The 19,851-nt window shown below is 34.3% G+C and overlaps 1 pseudogene; it reads right to left on the bottom strand.

The window, feature by feature from the left end:
• Positions 1 to 10,778: 10,778 nt before the first annotated feature.
• On the bottom strand, positions 10,779 to 17,140 carry LOC149183079 (large ribosomal subunit protein uL2-like; annotated as a pseudogene).
• Between the last annotated feature and the right edge of the window lie 2,711 nt (positions 17,141 to 19,851).

Here is a 19,851-nt window from a genome sequence, read left to right on the forward strand (position 1 = left end):
ACAGTAGTTTTTGCTTCTAGTTTTGTACCTATTTTTGCACTAGATTTGGTGCCTATCTTTGCACCATGTGTTGAATTTGATTTAGCACCAAATTTTTCATCCTTTTTTGTCCCCATTTTTTCATCTTTTTTTGGACCATTTTTTATGTCCACTTTTACGTTTGATTTGTCTGCATTTTTCCCATCCCATTTTGCACCATTTTTTGTGTCATTTGTTGCATCCAATTTTGCATCGTTTTTAACACCATTTCTTGCATCCAATATTACATCATTTTGAGCATCCAAATTTTCATTTATATTTGCATCTTATGTTGAGTCATGTGTTGTGTCCACCTTTGCAACTTATTTTGTGTCTAATGGTACATTCAATTTAGAGCCACTTTTTACATCTACTTTTGTATTTGTTTTTGCACCAAGTTTTGCATTCAATTTTGAGCTATTTATGCCCATTTTTGCACCATTTTTTGTGTTTGCTTATGTGTCCAATGTTGCACCATTATTTATGCCCATTTTTTCATCCAATTTTTCATTTTTTGGTGTCTATTTTTACATCGTTTTCACCATCCAAATTTGCATCTTTTTCTGCCTCATTTTGTGTCCACATTTCTATATAGTTTTGTGTCTAAATTTGAGCCTAAATTTGCACCTGATTATGCATCATTTTTTACTTCCAATATGGCATCCTTGGTTTCACCTTTTTTCAGCCCCATTTTGCATCTTGTTTTATGTCTTTTCTTACATCTTTTTTTTTTTCCTTTTTTGCGCCCAAGTTTGCATCCCAAATTTACACCATTATTTGCATCATCATTTGGCATCTTAATTTGTAACATTTTTTGCTTCTCTTTAGCACTCAACTTTGCATCTTATTTTACATCTAGTTGTTTGTCCTTTTTTGCATCTAATTTGGTGTCCATTTATGTGTCCTTGTTTTCGTCCAATTTGATATCCTTTTGTATGCCATGTTTTGTTCCCTTCTTTGTGTCAATTATTGCACAATTTTTCAGTTCTAGTTTAAAGCACTTTGTATGTCATTGTTTGCATTTTGTATTAATTCCTAGTTTAACATCCAATTTTACTTTCAAGTTTGCATCCATGGTTACATCCGCATTTGACTTCTTATGTAGAGTATATTTTTCTTTACATATATGACCCCCTTTATAGATTCATTTTACTAATTTCAATTGCATAGTGAAATATATCATAGTTTCTAAATATCATTAAAGAAGATATCACAATTCAAAATAATTTTTAAATAAATTTAAGTGAAATTGACAACATCCATATAAAAAAATAACAATGTCATCATATACAATGATTCATTGACAATTTTAAACACATATGTATAAAATGGCAACATAATACTAATAAGATTAGTATTATTTTTAATCAAAACAAATAAAATTCAAATATGATTAACGGATCAAAATATTTCATGAATATCATTATTCTACGATAAATTAACAGCATACATCCAAAGATAGTAATATCAGCATACATTATAATTCTCTATCAAAATAATGATGATACTTTCCAATATATAAATCAAATAAAATATAATAATGATAATATCATCATCATCTTTAATCAAATCAAACTCATCGTATGATTACCAAATCAAAATATTTCATTGATATAGGGTAAATTCACAACACCCATCTAAACATAACAATGTCATTCTACACAATAATTTCTTCATCAAAAACAATGCATGTGCGTGCCTAGCTACCACCACCAAGATCATCCTCATGATCATCTTGACCATCCTCATTAGTCTCTTCCACATCATCACCAACACCACAACTATCATCATCATCTCCTCCTTCACCACCATCATCCTCATCCTCATCATCCCGTGATATATGTTGAGCATAGTTTGGATCATCATCGTGATCATCGTCTTGGCAATCATTACCTATAACATTCTGGCAAAAAAAATCAATATTACCTATTAGTATTAATTACATAACACAATGCATGTTTTTGTTATACAATTCTAACCATAAAATGAGGTAAGATATAATATCTAATAGTACTAAAAAATAAAATGAAAATATGGTTCAAAACTATATTGGAAATCCAACTAAAATTACATACCATAGAGTCCATCCAAACAACAAATTCAACCCATCTCTTTTGCTACAGTGCCTCCTTTTCCAAATGATTTGGAGGTATTCCATATTTTAGTTCCCGTCAATCAGTAAATAGGGAGAAATTAGATAAAAATGACTTTCTTCTAGAACAAATTTTATTAAAAAAATATCATATGTTTAATATACTTACAAAGGTTGTTATCAATGCTTTTAAACCTTTCTGGCCACAATGATGAGTGACTTTTGTCTTGGTTAACCTCACCTTGGATGCCTTGTCCTTAAACATAAACCAATTCAATTTATTTTCACACAAATACATGTCTAAGATACTTATAAGTATTAATACATTCTAAATAACGTTTAATGAAAAATTCAATACCTAAATGCTTTCATCGTCGGCCTTATTTTGTGCATCCAACTTCTCATATGATTTTACAAGTTCTTTCCATACTTTAAAAGGCATGTCAAATGGTCTTTGTTTAAGTCTTTGATCTTGAGGCATTTTTTTAATTTTTCTTTTTTGGTTGCAATGAAACCTCTTACAGTTGAGCGACATTTGCAATTTTATCTTCTTAACCGACCAACCAGTACCAAATTCATTCTCTATGTCCTGTACCACCATATTTTTTAGGCAACTGAGCACGAAGGAGTCATAGAGGTAATAAGGTAAACTTCCATGAGTCATTTCAATAGTTACATAGAATCATATGTGACGAGGGAGACAAAGATAAAAGAAATTCCACTCTACAAACTATTACCTGCGAAAATTTCACAACTGAAATTCTATTACAGCAACTGAAATTAATTCTTCTAACTGTTAATCACATTAGTAATTTATTGCTACGGTAACAACGAATTAATCACACTACAATCTTCACAAAATTAAAAATTGTGGAAGATAAACTGGAAACTGAGAAAATACTAGCATCCACAATTATAACATCGTTATTTTTGGACAAAAGTCCCTAAAAAACCCAACTTGGGAAAACCGGTGCAACAGTGGAAGGTTTTTATTATTAAGCAACAGTGTGAAATTCCGAGTACAACTCGATGTTGAAATTTGCTAATCCTACAAAGAAAAATGTTGGTAAAAATATTGTGAGGAAATTTTCCTCATCCCCACAAGTAATCCTGGCTCAATCAAGCCAGTCGAACTAGCTCTCCAACGCCTCTACACAAGCCCTGCACCAACTCTACGCATGCCTGAAACTCGCTGGCATGGAACTTTCTCTTATTAGTTTTTGACTGACTGTCATTGGTCTAGAAGCCTTTGGCTTGGCCCTTTGGAATTTCTTTCGGCCACTAGCACTTGCAACAACCCTTCCTCCAGCTAAATTGAATTTCTCTCTAGAGATGTATGCGCAGCACTTGTGTCATCCTCTCTGTGGCTATCTCTGCCTCTCTACAAGCTACTCTCAGGATCTAGAAAGTTTCCTCCGAACTCACTGTCTTTACCTCTCTCTGCCCCTGCTTCCATTCTTTGGCTCGAGCTCTTCCAACAAACAATTATTTCTCTCTAGAAGGTCAAACTGCCCAAGGAAATCAATCTCAAGTGTATTCCTCCATTTACCCATCGACTTTTTCCTATAATCCCTAGTTGGGACTCCAACGACCAAGATTAAAACTTAATCAACAACTAACATTATTTCCTAGTCGATCAATGTGAGTTTCTAGAGAAATCTCAGCTTCCTCAATTAATTACTATTAATTAATCATTTTCCCTAAGACTTAGGAAAAATTTAATTATTGATTAATTAACTTAATTAAGGCACTTCTAGGTGGAATTTCCTAAAACGTTTTCTGGGTTATGGAGTCCTAGTGTTTCTTAGCCTCTCTGAAAACTGAAAAGACTAGAACACCATCCAATGCTACAAAAACTAACATTTCACCCTACAGGAGAAAAAATTTCTCCCAATCTTCACATCCATCCGACCAACCATGCAGCCACTAACAACCACCACTAGTTGACAATCTTCCATTGTATCCCCACCACCTACATTAGTCATATACATTCTCACCCATCCAACAAAAGCACATGAACAAAGGTTGGCTTCTAATGAAAGGCTAATTTATTCATTTTGCAGTTTGGTGCTTATTCTTGTTTGTATTTGGGCATTTTATATGCATTATGGGATGACCTAGAACAAAGAGGGGATTTGAATATGATCTTGTTTCCTCACCTTAAATGAGGGGGTTAATATTCGATCTTATTCCAATGGGGCCTCCCCTAATGGCCCAATGGGTATAGGAGGGGTTGATGGAAATAACATTGTTCCATTTATCCCTATTCCATACTTTCCACTTTTCATCTTACATTACAAGCCCATGTTCCACCTCCATTCTTCAGGTTCCATTGACCCTTAGTTTTCTGGGATTTGACACCCATACATCTACATACCTAGGTTGGGCCCAAAACTTTTCCCTAAGAGGTTGATGCAGCTAAAAGAAAAAGAAAGAGCATATCATGGCCACAAAATAAAATAAAAAGAATATCAAAATGCCAACCCTCAAATGATAACTCTCGGAATTGCAGAGTGATATTGATGGATATTTGAGGGAAAGCCCTCAAATAATGATTTTTAAAGGCTTTTACACCAAACATGCCACCCAAAAGCCTCAACGCATGCCGCATGGAGCTCATTTATTGGATGACGTTAGCCTTTTGAGGCCTCACTGCTCACACATGTGGGATCTCATTTGATTTATCGTCTAAGCTAGATGGGTTGACTTGTAACCCAATGCATCATTATGATTTTACTTGTCTTTTAGGGGCTTTTAGACTACAAATTATACTTGTCCTCCTGATATAAATAAAGGAAAGGATTTTTTCATTTGTCATCATCATCACTTGTGAATTCAATGTCTCTACTTGAGAATTTGAGCCTCTATTCCTATTGGAGAGATGTGATCTATGGAGAATACTTTGTATTGGTGCTATATTCTTGTCTTTGGAGAAGTTGCCTTGGATCAATGATTGGATTGTGCATGCATATTGTCTTGCAAGTGCTTTTTTATTGAAAAAAAATTATTTCATGTGTAATATATAGAATAAATCAGTGATCTAGATTAAATATTGTGCCTTAATTTTGCTGAGTATCAGCTTTGTGGAAAGCCCCTTTTCTGATCTTACATTAGCTCTCCCAAGTGAATTTTAGTCCCGCACAAAGAAAATACTTAGGGTTATGATGTTAGGGCATCAAAATATCCTTACTCTTTTGCAAGTTTTAGGCAACCTAATGAACCCATACACTCCATCAACACTAGGACTAGGCATCACCCATCCTTATTTGGTGACAACGTCAATTTTCATCCATAAAGTTTACTTTCTTGCTCTTACCTATCTTGGTCCTCTGAATGGCGAAGCGACCAACTAGGGCTCTCAGTGACAAGGGGAGGGAATTTGGGTCATGGAAAGTCTAAACATCGAGGGTCAAGTGGTTGCCACAAATCATTCCCCTTGGTGGGCATTCATTCTATTTTTATGAATAACCTCCCTTGCCCTAGATATTTTCCCTAACGTAAAGCCTAGTTTAGTTATAGCTTCAACTTGGGGGCCTCTTGAGGGTTTCGTATGTCTTAACCTTGTTGGAATACATTGTAGGAAGCCCTTTCTTGGCATCTTGACCTTTAGTCATCCGAACTCTCAACCTAAAAAAATCAAACCCTAGGTCTTATGTTTCCCTACTTTGGCCTTTTCATGGAAAGTGAACTTCTTCCTCTTGATGCCTTATGCCTAAATTGCGCCTTTCCCTTGCAGGCCTCTTTGTCACCTTACACCTCCAGGATTAGAACACCTATTAGGTGACTTATTATATATAGGGACTCCTCCCATTGGTGAAAATCCATAATGAGCAGGGAGTTTTGGTTGTGGTGACAATGGGCCACCACACCATTGTTGTCACTTAGTGTAGTGCCTTCCTTGTAGGGTACCCCTCTCCAAGACCTGAAAGATTTTACGGCAACACAAACAAAAGATGTTAAAAGACAAAATAGGTTGCAAAGGCAAAGACCACTGCCTGCCATTGTCATTGGCCTGGCACAGTCTCCAAAAATTTTAGAAATAGTTGTACAAGGATAATAATAAAGGTTGTGATGCTTCTGAAGAGGGGTTGAGTGCATGAAGTATAAGAGAGGTGTTAAGAAATATACTCCATGGAGGAAGAGAGTGCTCAGGCACACAACAAATTTATAGTATTAGTAATTATATGCATATCAATAACATCATCATATTTCTCCCTGTAATACCTATGAATGTTCCTACTGAGAGCTAGATGCTTGAATGTGCATTGAGAGGCGAAGAGGGGGAATATAAGTGATCAATATGTGTGCATGAGGATATGATATGTGTATTAGAGAAAATAAAGAAATATTTTTGAGTGAAACTGTGTTTGTATTTGTGTGAAAGCAAGCCTCTTCATTGGTCAGAACAAAGCAAGCCTCTTCATTGGTCAGAACAACTAGGGATAGGTTGTGTAAATGATGTCTGTTCATATGATAGAGGTTTTGCATGTATGTGTATGCCTTGGTTATGTACTGAACAACCATTGTAGGTCTGTTGCTCACAAGGATAATTTTAGGGGCGAATGTTCGCCCTTTGGTGAAATTAAGGGGTTTTAAATTTTTAGTGGGCGAATATTTTGTATCATAGTACATTTTTACAAATCACCTCAAATAGCCCACCTTATTTTAAGGGAGAGGGTAAAAAAGGTAAATTTAGCCCTTGAAATTAGGACTTACAACCTTCCATTTGCCCATTTTCAAGAATATGTTTTATTTAAGTGAATCCATTCGCCCATTTTCAAGAATAGGTTTTATTTAAGTGAATCCTATGGGCCAAATACCATATTTATAAAAGAGGTATGGTAAATTAATAAAAATATAAATAAATGAGAGGTATGGTAAATAAATAAAACATTTTTTATATTTACTCCATAAGTCACCTTATATACATGTAAGGGTGTAAACAAATAAAAATATAAGTAAAGTGGAGGTATGGTAAATAAATAAAACGTCTTATGGTAAATAAATAAAAATATAAATAAACTAGACGTATCGTAAATAAATAAAACCTCTTTTTATATTTAGTCCATAACCCTCGTTCTATTTATGAAGGCTCAAGAAAGAGGTTTTATTTAAGTGAATCCTATGGGCCAAATACCATATTTGTAAAAGAGGTATGGTAAATTAATAAAAAATATAAATAAACGAGAGGTATGGTAAACAAATAAAACATTTTTTTATATTTACTCCATAAGTCACCTTATATTTACGAACACTCAAAAAATGGGTTATATTTAGGTGAAACTTATTAATACCATGCAAAAAACCATTATTAACCCTAATATTAGAATTAATAAAAATAAAAATGGCACATGGTATTGACCCATGGTATTCACCAAAATGGCACATGGTATTGACCCATGGTATTCACCTGGAATGTAGCCTATTTAAATGGGGGAATTAAACCAGCATGTAGCCTATGCTAAGATTCACTAGGACTTTACAAAGTTTTATTATTTAGTGAAAGACTCGCCAAGATCTTACAAGATTTTATAATTGAGTAAAATATTCTAATAAAAATAAAAATGGCACATGGTATTGACCCATGGTATTCACCAAAATGGCACATGGTATTGACCCATGGTATTCACCAAAATGGCACATGGTATTGACCCATGGTATTCACCTGGAATGTAGCCTATTTAAATGGGGGAATTAAACCAGCATGTAACCTATGCTAAGATTCACTAGGAATTTACAAAGTTTTATTATTTAGTGAAAGACTCGCCAAGATCTTACAAGATTTTATAATTGAGTAAAATATTCGCCATGCCTGGTGAGAGATTCGCCAAAAAATTATATATACATATTATATTATTGAGAAAATCGCCTTCCATTTTTCCTATATACCATGGAGATTCGCCCATTTATTATATTTATAAATTTAGGGGGGTTCTTAAAATTTTCCCTGGTTGCTGAGGACATGTTACAAGGCCCCAGTAATGAAGAATGTTGCACTGGACACCAAGGGCTCTTACACAACCTTTGTCTGCAGGTAATAATGAATTATGTTGCAAGAAATAGTGAGTCATTGGTGCCCAAAGAGGAAATGAAGATACATGTGAGCATGTGATGTGGGCATGCAAGCACACAGAAGAAAAGATAAAACCAAGCTCACTTCTTTTGAAGTTCAATATTTTTCATAACAAGTACTCAATCAGAAAAAACATAGGACTTATACCATATGAATAAATGTGGACAAGAACAAAAAAAAGATTTAAAATAAAAAAGATAACAATTTTGTCCTAAAAATATCCAATCTAGACATGCATGCCTGTTCTCTTTGAAAATATAAAAAAGGCAGCAATTTTGTACTCAAAACATCCAATCTAGACATGCATGTTTGTTCTCCTCTGAAAATAATAGATCTAATTGCAAGCAAAAATAATGATCCCTTGAAATTAGAGGATGAAAATTATAATAATAATCTAATTTTAAAGCGTATGAGACCCCCTTGTTTGTGGGACAAGTGACCCACCTCTGTGTAGTGATTTGACTGCTAAAGTCTACTGAGGTGTACATACTATAACCCTATGTGGCTTGACTTTGGACCTGTAACCTCTTACAAGGAAGCCCATGTTATCAACTATTAGGCCCACTCAAGATGTACAAAACATAGTTTTCTCTGATGTCAGAAATGAAATTGACAAATTTTGCTTCATTTAGGGTCATGTTTCTTCTGCAACTGATGGTCAGAGAGTTGCTCTTATTTATGGATAATTTTCTACCACATTTATTGGCACACTTCTTCAGAATGAGACAGACTATATATAACTTCGCAGACTATAGTTATTATGTTCCATCATCAAGTATATCATTACAACACATAAATTACTTACCTAGGTCCAGGTCTTCTTTACTAATATCAACAAATTTTTTGTCTTTGTATGTCTGAAGATTTTGAATATCGGCCTCATCAGTTGGGTCTACGAGATAGAGGACCTGTAAAGCAACACAGTACAATGCAGTTGTCACTTTGTATGTACTATCAAGGTACATGAAATATATAAGTCATTTATGTGGAAAAGAAAAATCATACCTCAATATCCTTCTGCAATTTTTTTTCCAAAAATGGTGCACTCCTCGCACTTTAAATGCTATCTGAAGCAATATAAAAAACACATTTTTTTTTTTTTTCAGTCATGTTTTCAATATAATCATCCAAGCTAATCATCTCCTCATCATGCATGGATGAGAAGAACCGTAAAAGAGGAGCAATTCGTTTATGATTATTTGAGTCTTCGATACAACCCAATTTGATATACTTTCCAAATTTCTCCCAGAATTTCTTGTAATCATGCATTAATAATCCAAAATAATGTAAATTCCTTTTACAGAAGCTTCAAAATGCATTCACTCAATCAACATCAAAGAATATGACAGAAGATAATGCAATAATACTTCAATTTCATTAAGCTGAAAAGAATCAATCAACATTTGTGTCACAAAACATGATTTCCATTTCTGAGAAGAAAGTTCAGGAACATAAAGATGTAGATATTAACTGGATTCTACTAATCTATGAAACATAACTCCATTCAAATAGATAGTATTTAATGAGCACCTCAGATTGAATTTAAGGTGGAAAGTAGGATAGCATAACAATATTTCTTGGACCATGACACGGTTAATAACTTTCGTCTAAATTTTCAGGTTGTGGACTTACATCTTTATTCTCACTTTTTACAATGCCCTAAATCATATCAAGTGTCTTTCGTACAAGACGCTTCTTCATTATACGAACCTGACATGCACATTCAAGGATTTAGTCACAACTAAACTCTAAGTAAATGTTCAACCAAAACGCCATTGCATCAAACATTTACTACTGCTAAAGACACGAAAGTAAATAATCACAATATCTTGTAGTTAGACTCATTGAAACTTCAAATGGCATCTGACTTGATGTAACACCAATATAAAATCCCTACCTAGCTCCAAAACAAAACATTTACCATCTACAACTAAATCAAACATAAAGACACAATCCATATTTTTCTTCTTTAAACCCATGAAATACTTGGAAACCAAAATATTTCCAACATAGAAGCTCATATTAATGCTTGCATATCAATATTATTCAAAAAAGTACCAACTCATGTGCATATTAAATCTTATAATTTAACCTCATACAATGGCATATTTGAAAAGGAAGATGTGAATGAGGAACTTACAATGCGGCTTTCTTGAAGGATATCCGTGGAGACACTAAGAGGAAGATCATTTGAATCGAAAACACCTTTAACAAAGCTCAGATAGCGTGGAAACTAGATACAGTTACAACATATTTTGTTCAACATAAGCACCAGATAGCCTCAAATGAGACTATAATTTTTGGAGGAAACATTCCAAGAGTGAAGTAGTTGCAAAAAAGACAATCAATACAACTTACCAATTCACCATTAAAGTCATCAAACATAAAAACACACTTGACATATAGACGAATGCTCTTAGTCTTTGGATGCATTATATCCTTAGTGTTGAGGAGAGCCATACCAGGGATGTACAGGACACTTATGAACTCTACTTCACCATGAATTCAGATAGTATGGGGCAATTTGTTGTAATAATATTTCATACACCGATTACGTGAACCAAAAGAAGAAATTTTCCTAATTAAAGATCTCTGTACATCTATCCAAAAGGCCATACCTCGGTTGTGAAGTGAGTGTATGTCAAAGGATCTAGAAATTCATTGAATGCCTTCTTGTAAAACTCATTGTACTCTTCTGATGCAACCTCTTTGGGATTACGCATCTAGAACATGAAAGTTAGAAAGACATAAGGCTAAGCCCCAGAGGAACAACTAGAGATTGACATGGGCCATGCTTCTGCTATATATAAAGGATTCAGGCATGCAATATTAAAATGAAATAAAACAGAATTTTGAGTTCATAATTAGCCAGAAAATATATGAAATGGTTGTTCAGAATAAGATAACACCCAATGCATCCACAGGGTCTTCTGGTAGCAATAAGCCCAACATTTTTCCCTGGTGGTGCATCCCAACGTACAGTACTAGCATGACCAATACGTTGATGATTACCTCCACCATGAGGATGCTCAACTCGATTCATCGCCACACCACGAACCTTGGGCCAACAGTTTCTTTTGACCCTGTATTTGTGGTATGCATTGTGAGCCTTAAGCATTGGTTTTTCTGTTCTTCCACCTCCATCAACTTGACCAATCATAGCTCTACAACCACTTGACACAATCTTCTTAGCTCCAGAGGGAATCTTCACCCTGAAAAATGAGACAATTAGAGTTATCCCTCCCGTCATATAACAAAATTGAAATTCAACATAGAACCGAGATTCAACATACAATCTGAAAATAAGACCCCAAGTAACCTGTAAAGTGTGATTAACATGTTTCCTATAAATTTTAAGAATCATTAAAATAATTATTTTTTCTTTCTAATATTCCCATTCAGATAACATAGATCTATGGAATCATGATAAAAGTTAAGCAGTCCCACTCCTCATTCTCATGTTTCCACTACCAAATATTCTAGCTTAAAGTCATTTAAATAAATCTGTTGATGTTGACTATGTTGTTTTTTCTATGCATGGTGTTATAAGCTAAGACAAAGCACTGCATCAGATCATGTTCTCTTATTTTGAACTTCATTTTTCTTACATGCCACCTTGCATATCTGTTATTCATCAAGATCATGGGCATGTCACTTCCAATAAGGTTATGTAAGTTTATTCTTCTATTACTCATGTAAATGTTCTTCTAACTGGTTAAATGTATATGGGTAAAGCTAAGATAGGGCTTTATTTTACCTTTTCCTATTGCTCATTTTTCTTGCAGTGTTTACTCAACGATCTATTTGAAAAAATAATATGTATCAACATATTTGTGGAGGCAATTCTTAGCTATGTGGCTAACTAGTCATAATCTAATCCATCAAAGTCACCCAAGGATTGTTCTTGGCCCCATCCACATGAAATGGTTCCTTGCAGAGTCAAATAGCCCACAAGGAGCACATGTCAAAAGCAAGATTCAAATCTAGGTGGAGAGGATAACTTCTAAACATCCTAGCTAAAACTTGTTAACTTGTTTGAAGCTTGTGATTATGCTTTCACGCATAGAAAACATGTTACGTTATCCATCAAAAAGCAGAAAAACCAAAGACAAATAGATACACAATGTAAAACTTAACTCCAAAACACATGTTTCATGTAAACTTGGTAAAATAAAATCAATAATTTGTTCAATTTTTAGATTTTGCTATAAATTCTTCTTCTTAATTTGTTGTTATTCATTCTGATTATAGGGTAGGATACCATGTATTGGAATTGTATTTTTCCCAAGGTAAACTTGGTTCCTTCCACTAAACACACTAGAATTTTTTATGATGGTTCTATTTGATCTAATTTTAGATAATGACTTTTTTATATGGATTCTTCTCATTTAACTTATTTTTTACCTTACACGTTCGACTCTCTCCCTATATAGAAACCATAGCTGCTTTTGCTACATTGGATAAGATAATTATGAAGACGTTCTTTGACTCCTTACGATTTGTTGGTTTATTTCTAGGATTCTCAACCATGACGCCAATACGCTTCTCTAGGGTTTTCATGCATCATTATGGTTTGAGAGCTTGGGGTTATTTTAATTGGTTTAATCGAGCCTCCATATGGATATGGATAAGCTTCCAAACTAGCTTTCCATACCTTCTCCTTATTACAATGCCTAAGTCTCCTTATTACAATGCCTAAGTATTTGTATTAATAAAGATTACAACTAGTTAGCTAAATAATTATGTCTCTAAGAGTATTCTTAATTTTAGCTGACTTTTAACTTAGGATTTGTTCCTATAATGGAAATTTTTGTCACTTATTATCTTTATAAAATAACCCTTTAAGAAAGAATTTTAATCCCTTACTTCTTTTGGAAATTATCAGTACATAAGAACTCTTTTATAAAGTGATATTGACCCTACTGTTAAAATCTTTTCTCGTTTAAATTATTACAGGACTTTTTCCTTCCCTTAGTGGGATTCTTGCCATTTTATCATTGTATATTAGGTTGAAGACATTGTATATATTTCATGCCAGACGAAATAAAATTTGTGCGATGTTTCTTACAATACATGCCCTTATGCATGATCGAATGCCATATTACTCGTTTCTTTTCTTTTTAAATTATCAACCCATTATAATCGTTTCTTCTTCTTAGTAGTAAGAAATATGGGTAATATGTGGTAATGCATCTCTTCGGATATTTTGTACTATTTATTTTTCATGTTCTATTATCTATATTGTTATTCATTAAATCTCTTCACTCTAGAATATTTATTTATCTAAAGAGATATTTTAGACTTGTTTAGAACATGTGTTTATTTGTAATTATTAAGTTCATTCTCAAAAAAGGGAACATGTATTTATTTGTAATTATTAAGTTCATTCTCAAAAAAGGGCAAACTGACCGGTAACTTTTCACAAATGAACAGAGGGTGAAAATAATTGAGAAAAGAAAAATGATCACCAAGAAATGTAAAAAAGAGAAAAATGATAATATATTATTTTCATAGAACCAACATAAAACATAATATAATACGAAAATAGTTGTCGGATCTGTTGCTAGTTTTTTCGTTGTCACTGATTTCCAGCAAAATGACTGATGGAATGATGCGCAGATATGGCTGCACAAGCAGCAGAATCATGAGCGGTAGATATAGATAGTCGAGCTTCAATCGACATAGTTTACAGGAAGCCACGGGTAGAAGTGGGGCCGTCAACTGTAGAGGAACCACTGGATAAAAGGCATCGTTGAAGACAGAGGCATCAATTTCTTATTTGTTTTTGAATTCTTGGACATAAATATCTTAAACCATGTTTTCATCAAATATATCAGCGGAATTTTTTATAAAAGAGCCCTGAAAAATAGATGAATACCATGACAATTTTTTTATCAAATATATCAAAATTTAAGATAATATAAAAATATCTTCACAAAAAACCGTTAAAAGGTTGAAGACTCAAAAGAAAATTTAGTTCATGTGTATTATGTCAAAGAAATTCATAAGTATGCCAAAAGTTAAACTAATTTAATAGACTATTCAGTAATACTCTAAAAATTAGAAAGCAATTGATTATGAAATTTAAAAAATTCATCAAAACCGAGAAGTACGCCAAATACTATTAGAAATCACGAATGTAATTATTATTTTCCTGAACTCGAATTTACCTAAAATTCCCCAGACGAACCTTCTTCAGTCAATCGTAGGTGCAGGCCACAAACATTGCGATGCATTGGCAAACGTACCACTAGTACACAATTTCTGAATCCCTGTGGTGGAACACGTCTATGTATCATTGATAGTTTTTTACCACTTAGAACTGCAATAATGTTCGTTAAGAATTTATTCCTTAAAAGAAAGGAATTATAATGTTCAATTAAATTTAAATTGAAATTAAGTTAAATAAGAAATAAAAGGGGCAAACTTTCAGATTATATGACCCTTCAATCAAGGAGATGGCAGATAAATTGGTGCTTTTTGGTCAACTTTCTAATAGGGTTTTCAATTAGAAGCTATGTTTTAATTTAGCGAGGGAAGCTTCACCCTGTTAGTGCTTTTAGAAGCCTAGAGGTTTCGACAACCCATATTTTGTTAATGTTTCCAGGTCTTGGAATCTTTCTGGGCTTCAACGTTATATATGTTCTTCCAAATCCACTGAGTTAACGTTATATATGTTCTTCCAAATCCACTGAGTTTTTTTTTTGGGTTTGTGTGGCTGAATGTTTGACAGCTTCCCTTTACCTAAAGCTTCGATAATCCTTCCTCATCCTTTTGGGCATTTGAACTCCATATGGTCATGCCCACAAAATTCTCTAATACCGCAGTTTATCAGGATGCCTCTTTTCTCTGAGGAAACGAGTAAGTCTTGACGATAGGCTTTCTTTGTTTAGATCAATGTTTGCACATATCTAGAAAAGGAATTCAACTTGTGTTCCATCGTTATCCTGGTTGGCTTAATAAAGCCAACTGGTTAGAAGAACATCATCCTTACAATTCGAAAGTTCTAAGGAAAAGGTGGTACTACAATCTAATTCAGACGAGAGTGTTTATGGGTACATCCAATTTTGGATCAAATATCCAATACTGCATGAAGAGTCCTACCCTACCAAGGTCCTTTTTCCATCTTATATTAGAGAAGGATGCAAAAATCACTAAGACAACAAATATTTCCCTAAAGGGAAAGTTGGATCTCCCTGGATTTTAAGCTTAAACAATGTCTTTGGTAATTTGAACCCCCTAGCCTCTGACAGCTTAAAATAATATATGTTCTGAAATTTGAAACCGAGGTATTCAAATCTGATCCCAACTAGAGAGCGTATGGATAGATCATTCTCGGATCAAACCCAGTGATCCAATACTAAAATGAGAGCCCCTCCTTACAGAGGAACCACGAACCTTTGAAATCCATTTTGAGAAGCATGTGGAAGTTTTTAATCCATAAATTTGGCCAATAAGGGAAATCAGAACCCCTCCCGATAGCTTCCAAGTTATGTTTTTGCAAAACCGCCGAGGTATTTTCCGATGGTAAATACACATACTTCCCTCGGTCTAGATAAGGGTTCATCTATATGCTTAATATTAATACAGATTTTTGGCGCCTGTGTCGATTCTCTAAAACTACAGACCTTTGAAAATCCATTTTGAGAAGGATGTAGAAATTTTTAATAAATAAATTTGCCCATTAGAGAAATTTGAACCCCTCCCGATAGCTTCCAAATTATGTTTTTACAAAGCCGCTGAGTTATTTTCGGACGTGAAATACCCATACTTGTTTCAGTCTAGATAAGGACTCATCTATCTGCATAAGATTAATATAGATTTCTGGCACCTGTGTTGATTTCTAGAAAAAACTAGACCTAGATGGGTCCTGGCCTAGGATTCCTGACAGCTTTGCTTAAAATAAAAGCCATCAGCCCCTCCCCCGTTTCAGCCTCAGTAAATGTCCTGGTGAAAGATACGGGCAAATCCATCACACCGCCGCTCTTTTCTTCTACCACTACGCTGCCTCTGTCAGCAAATTATGAATTTAGTATCAAGATAAAGCTAGTGTCAACATTATTGGGCCCCTTGAAATATAGATCGATGTTTCTAACTTTCGATTTTCTCATACATATTCTCGTACATACCTCCTTGATCCCAAAGTCCACCTTCTTGTGCACTTTGTTACATTAATGGTCATACCACTCCTTACTGTCTAACACTTGCCAAGTAATTGGTGTTTATAGGTTTATGTATAATAGGATTGAAAAGGCGAAATGAATGGCCCTAACATGGTCTATTTTATCTGAAAATAGGGTTTTTAGGGAAATAGGGGTGGTATATTCTATCTGAGAATAGTGTTTCTAGGATTTTTCATTCTTTGAAATAGGATAGGGTTTTTAAGGTTTCCATATAAAAGTAAAAATGATGAACAGATTCTTTAAAATAGAATACAACTTCTAGGATTTTCTTCTTTTAAATTCGAACAGGGCTCTAGAGGGAAGCTTCACCTTGGTAGTGTCATTATCAATATTGTCGCTGACGATGATGGCTTAGTCTCCAGAAGCCCTAGCAAACAAACCTCGATTGCTGGCATTCTGTTCCATGTTGCAGACAATGTCTCCCTCTAGAATAGAGCTCAAAGGCAACAAGTTACCCATAGTCAAATTGGTCTTCTTTCTGCAATAAACAAATTGTCCCGTGTAAATACCTTCAGTAGCTAATAAGAGCTCTTTCTGATGCTTGTAACGGAATGGGTGGCTGAAGGTCACCTTGTAGAGGGGAGTGCTGCGGCCAGGGTCGTGCATTACGTCTGTGAAAATTACCCTGATGTAGCCATTATGCTCGCCATAGTCGAGGCTTCCCAAATGTGCAGGTCCCTTCCTGTGATGGGTGTGGGATCTGAGCATGGAGCCTGCTCCTTTTCTCTGTGCACGAATAGCGCGACCCATGTTTGCAGACCAGAGCAGATCACTACACACCAGAGTAGATCACTACACACGGAGTTTGGATCTATTGTGCCTCCGAAATTGGAAGTAACAGATATGGCTATACATACAACCTATAGGTTTACAGGAATAATTTATAGTGTGCCTGTAAGGAAATTCAGTTGAGAGATTATGCTATATCCACATGATTAAATCCTTGGCCGCTAAAGCCAAAATAAATGGCCACCCAATAGCAAAATATTCTGTGTAATGGAAATTAATTGAAATTTTAAATATATTTATATTAAAGAAATTTTATATATTTTAATATTTAATATTTTATTATATATTAATTATTAAAATTAATAATTTAATTTTTTTAATAGGTTTATATAAGAAGAAATTTTATATCTTTTCAATATTTCATATTTAGATTTACATTAAAGTTTTAAATTTTGGAAATAAAATAATTTTTTGGAGCGAGGAGTGAAATATGGTTTTTTTGGTGATCTGTAATTTTAAAATTCTTTATATTTGTCAAAATTAATATAAATTATTTAAATTTCAAAATTAATGGAAAGAAATTAGCAAAAGTAATGGTTGTTATAGAAAGAAAAGGAATGCAATTGAAGAGGTTTTGTTTATATCCAGTGATTTTTTGACACAAATTCCGTGATTCCTCTACTCATTTTGACACAAATTCCGTGATTCCTCTACTCAGGACCCGAAATGCAGGGATTGCACAGAAGATGAACTATTGCATGATTTAATATTGTGGACTACGGATTTTGTAAGGGTGGAAGAATCAATCATGCAATGGGCACTACAATTTGAATTCAAACAGTGCAAACAATCCATCGGCAATGGATGACTACACTAGTACAATAGGGAAATTCCACAATATAACGTATATGGAAGATACGGATCCATCGGCAATGGATAACTACACTAGTACAATAGGGAAATTCCACAATATAACGTATATGGAAGATACGGAATTGATAGTTCCCAACTAGTTGTCCCTAGTTCAATTGCTATTATAAACACTGATAGAATATGAAGTCACTTAGGTGGTTGAGATTTTGGGCTTTGGGGGCACAAAACACGTAGATCTATTGAATATCCAACCCCACCATAGACATCTGGATTGGCTAGGTTCTACCATTGTAGAAACAATGCCAAGTTGTCAAACAATATCAATTATCAAAGAAGAATCTATGATTTATAACACCTATGGTTTACCACCAAAGCACCCAAAACCCCAAATTCATGGCATCTACAGTTTAATCATTTTTTCCCTCGTGATCAACCAATTCTAGTCCACACAGTTATACCATGATGGAAAACCCCTCTCAATGAGAGCTCAAATTTCGATGAGAAATTAAAAGTAGAGGAAGAACTCAAAAAATAAAGCAAGAAAACTGAATTGCAAAAAAGAGAGAAAAACAAGGAGAGTGAAAAACACCTTAAAATCCCAACAATTTGAAGTGCAAAAACAAAGGATTCGGGCAGGTGTGGGAATATGGACGAAATATGGCTCGCAGAATTATGTAAATGGAAGAGGCTTATTGATCTAAGATGCATGTGTTTCATTTGGGCCAACCTGAAGCCTTCGTTTGTTTCATATGAGCTCCATGTTCTTTTCTTTTGAAATGTTGATTTTTACCCATAACATCCAACCTGAAAATTTAGCGAAATATTTGTTTATACTCCTCTCGCTTGCAAAAGAGTTTTATTTGAGCTGAATTCCTCAAATTTGATATCAAAATTAATTTTCAAATAAAATAAAATGGCGATATTTTTTAATATTAAAAGTTAGTTTTAATTTTCCCCATGGTGTAGATCATGATAGAATGGGTTGTTAAGGCATTTCTTATGACGTTGTTGGTTTAAACATTTATTAACTTAGTGTGCTAGGTGTGAGGCAATGTGGGTACACTTGGTGATTGTGGTAGTGGATATGATAGATCCCCTGTCACATAAGTACAAGCTCGCTATAGTTGTAGATTATGCCATATACTAAAAATAACAATAATAATATTATTCTTATTTTCTTTATTTTATTAAATTATTTATTTATCTAAATTACACGTTATTAAAAGAACATGATTTTATTGGAAGTATTTTAGGTGACAGAAACAAGGGAAACTAATTTTATTGTAAGCATTTTCTAAATTAATGTGTCTCCACTCAAACACTCATAGAAAAAAAGTCTTGACCCCACCCAAAATGCCTAAAAGGTAACTCTCAAGAAAGCCACCCAATGTCACCTTGGTGGAATTCTCTCACTATTTAGACTACAATAAGGATGTCACTGTCCAATGGGAACCCTTAAAGATCAAGCTAAGCTAGGTCATTGAGAAAGGAAGGAAATTTCCTTAAGAAAGACTAGTGATTTTACACTATTAACTCTCAAAGTAAAAAGCCAGGGATAAGTGTGCAAATAGTGTGTGATAGGGAGTGCCAATGAGTTCCAAGTGTTCTAAGGAGGGAGTCACAATGTTATATGTTAGGGAGTGCCAAGGCATGGTAGAGTTCCAGGGCATGTTAGAGAGTGCTCGGGTGTGTTAGGGAGTACAAAGAATGCCAAAAAAAGTAGGGGATGCTAACCCACACCACATAGGGCTAAGGGATTTTTAGACGTGCCATGTGTTATATCATGTCAAGATGTAAATTGTGTTTCTTAGATTTTTTATGGCCATGGTTGGACGTGAGGCTTGAATTGATAACTTATTAAGTGGGATGAGTTGAGATTGGAC

This window comes from Pinus tabuliformis, chromosome 3_2 (genome assembly GCF_031772625.1).
Source record: "Pinus tabuliformis cultivar Carrire ecotype Pingquan chromosome 3_2, CPIR1, whole genome shotgun sequence".
NCBI lineage: Eukaryota > Viridiplantae > Streptophyta > Pinopsida > Pinales > Pinaceae > Pinus > Pinus tabuliformis.